Raw genomic sequence first — 3960 nt, 5'->3', positions numbered from 1 at the left:
GTAGATAATAGAATAGTCTGAGATTTAAAAAAAAAAACACAAAAGCTTGCTCACATTTATCAATCAAATGACTTCAAGGGGTAATATCAGGGGACAGGTGCAAGATGGCCAATTAGGTAAACACTATGCCTACTGTCTCCCAGGATCACTCTAAAAATTGCAAATTAATTACAAAGCAATCAACCTTAAGAATCATCTGAAGACTCGCTGAACAGAACCCCTATAATTACGAATATAAAGAAGAGGACACATCGGGACTAGCGGGAGGGGCAGAGATGTGAAATAGGCTGAATGTAAGTCCACTGACAATGGTTGAATACCAAGAGGGACACCTCTGTGATGGAGGTCCCCGTGAAGCAGGAGGAAACGAGTATCATATCGGGCTCCCCAGCCCAGGTCTTGTGCTGGCAAGTGGAGCTCCCACAACATCTGGAAGTGAGAATCAGCAAGAATTCTATGTGTCTGTCCCAGTGAGAAGAAAGGCATCTGGAAATCCAGATGCCCTCTTAAAGGGCCCACATAAAGCCTCACTAGCTTACAAGCATTCACCTGGGTTCTGGTGGAGGGGGAAAAACTCAAGAGGCACCAGAGACATATGGAGAAAATCTGACTGTGTGGCTCTGAAGCGAGGGCTGCAGGGACAGAAGCCATTGCACCTATGTGGAGCCTGCATCATGTGCAGCCAACAGGAGGACATAACATTTTCTATGTTGAACCCTCCCCCAATGGGCCAAATCTGAGAATGCATTGGTCTGGTAAAATCAGGGCATGCACACCACCTTGATGATACCCCAGGTCCCCTGCACAGCTAGCACTGCATCATCGAGGGCAGTCTCAGATCCTGGGCAGCCAGCCCTGCTCCATGAGCTGCAGAACCCTTTTCCATCAGCAGATGGCCTATGGTGATCTGGGGAACATTTGGTGGTAGACAGTGATTCACAACTTGTGCCCCAGACTTGCTTAGCAGCTCTCAAGGATCTGTGGGCCCCCAGCAAGTGGTGGCTGACTAAGGTGTTCTAAAGGCTTTTTGTGAAGTGGTCATGGGCCAGGCACTGGCACAAGAACTGAATCTGCATTAACCTTGTAAAAACCACTGGCCATGCCTCATGATTCCCTGGAATACTGCCCTGCCCAGCTACTGTTGCATCATCAAAGGCATTCTTAACACTGGGCCAATCAGCCCAGCTCATGCACCTAAGGAGGCCCTTTCAGCAGTTGAGCCTTAGAATCAGCTGGAAGGTGGCACCAGGCTTAGGAAACCCTGGGCCTTTGGCTGAGCTGCCCCAGGCCAAATACTGGTGGCAGCCCACCTTAGTTCACAGTCAGGCCAGGCCCACCTCCAAGTTCAGTACAGGCAGCTTCCAACCACATATACCTATGAAGCTCCAAATGAGTAGCCCTCGGGAGATAACAAGATAGGCTGAAATTGGCCTGCACAGGAGCCCCTCCCAAGAAACACCAGAAACAACACACCCAGAGGCCAGCTTCAGATCACACCAGAGTGCTACCAAAGTGTGGGCTCAACAGGCACAAGAGCCTGCAGCGGGAAACCCCCGTCTGAGGGGTACACCCTCACACAGCAGCTCAAATGTGGCCATAGCCATCCTCATAGTCAGACAGCCTGGGAGTCACTTGCACCCACTGACTCATCAAAAACAATCAAGTTTCAACTACAACAGGAGAATAAACACAATATACACAAGAGATACTCCTGGAATACATGTACAGATGATAAAGGAGACTGTGCCATTGGATCACCAAGGAGATATACTACATAAGCCCCTCTGGCAAATACTGAGAGACATGGGAGATCTATCTAATACATAGAGGCAAATAGAGAGCCAACCAGAAGGAGGAAATAAACATGTCCCAAGTAGAAGAAGAGGAGAAACCTCCAGAAATAACAATGAAATGGAGGCAACTGACCTACCAGAAACAGAGTTTAAAATACAGGTTATAAGAATGCTTAAGAAACTTAGTGAGAACTTCTTCAAAGAGATAGTAAGCATAGAGAAAGACATAGAAACAATTAAAAAGAACCAGTCAGAAATAAAGAATACAATAACTAAAATGAAGAATATGCTGGAAGGAATTAATGGCAAATTAGATGAAGCAGAGGATCAAGTCAGTGATTTAGATGACAAGGCAGAAAAACTCCCAATTGGAAGGAAAAAAAAATTAAAAAAAGAATGGAGACGCTTAAAGGGATCTGTAGGACAACATCAAGCGTAACAACATTCAATTCATAGCAGTACCAGAAGGAGAAGAGAAGGAACAAGGGATTGAGAACCTATCTGAAGAAATGATGACCGAAAACTTGTTAACCTGGTGAAGGAAATAGACATGGAAGTACAGAGAGTCCCAAACAAGATGAACCCAAACAGGCCCACACAAAGACACATCATAATTAGAATGGCAAAGGTTAAAGACAAAGAGAGAATCTTAAAAGCAGCAAGAGAAAGACAACTAGTTATTTACAATGTAGTTTCCATAAGTCTATCAACTAGTTTCTCAACAGAAACTTCGCAGGCCAGAGGGAGTGGCAGGAAATTTTCAAAATGATGAAAAACAAGGGCCTACAACTAAGATTACCCTACCTAGCAAGGCTATCATTTAAAACTGAAGGAGAGATAAAGAGCTTCCTAGACAAGAAAAAGCTAAAGGAACTCATGAGCACCAAACAAGTATTGTAAGAAATGTTAAAAGGCCTTCTTTCAGCAGAAGAAAGGAGATAACAAACAAAGACCAAAAATATGAATAATTAAATGTCAATAACTATATACCTATCAATAATCACTTGAAATGTAAATGGATTAAATGCTCCAATCAAAAGACATAGATAGCTGAATGGATATGAAAACAACATCAATGCATATGCTGTCTACAAAAGTCCTACATCAGATCAAAAGAAACTCGTAGACTGAAAGTAAAGGGATGGAAAAAAATATATCACGCAAATGAAAACAAGAAAAGAGCTGGAGTAGTAATACTTATATCAGACAAAACAGACTTTAAAAGGAAGACTATAATAATTAACAAAGAAGGACTTTACATACTGATAAGGGGGTCAACTCAACAGGAGGACATAACCCTAATAAACACCTATGTAACCAACTTAGGTGCACCTAAATATATAAAACAAATTTTGACCAACATAGAGCAGAGGTCAACAGTGACACATTCATAGGGGACTTCAACATCCCACTAAAACCAATGGACAGATCTTCCAGCAGAAAATCAACATGGAGACAGTAGCCTAAAATGACACACTAGACAAGTTAGATTTAATTGATGTTTTTAGAGCATTTCGCCACACAGCAGCAGAATATACATTCTTTGTATATGCATATGAAATATTTTTCAAGATAGACAAAATGTTAGGCCACAAAACAAAGCTCCATAACTTTAGAAGATTGCAATGATATCAAGGACCTTCTCTGATCACAATTATATAATACTAGAAATAAATTACAAAGGGAAAAAAACCCTGAAAAACACACAAACACACGGAGGCTAAATAACATGCTACTAAACAAGGAATAGGTCAACAATGAGGTCAAAGAAGAGGTCAAAAGAAAACTTGAGATAAGCAAAAATGAAAACAAAATTATGATAATCTATTAATCTATGTGACAAGGTGAAAGCAGTCCTGAGAGAAAAATTCATAGATATGCAGACCTACCTAAAGAAACAAGACAAATCTCAAATAAAAAGTTTAACTTTACACATTAGGTTAGTGGCAGGTTGGGGGTGTTTGGAGAAGAGACAAACAAAACAAAACAAAATAAAAATAAATTGAACACAAGGAAAGAAACAATAAAAATCAGATTGGAAATAAATAAAATACAGGGTAAAAAGCAAACAAACAAAAAAACCACATGATCAATGAAATCAAGAACTGTTTTTTGGTAAATGAAACTGACAAACCTTTAACCAGACTATCAAAAAAAAAAAAAAAAA

This window comes from Hipposideros armiger, unplaced genomic scaffold, assembly GCF_001890085.2.
Source record: "Hipposideros armiger isolate ML-2016 unplaced genomic scaffold, ASM189008v1 scaffold_1646, whole genome shotgun sequence".
Lineage (NCBI taxonomy): Eukaryota > Metazoa > Chordata > Mammalia > Chiroptera > Hipposideridae > Hipposideros > Hipposideros armiger.
Note: the sequence above shows the minus strand (reverse complement) of the source record.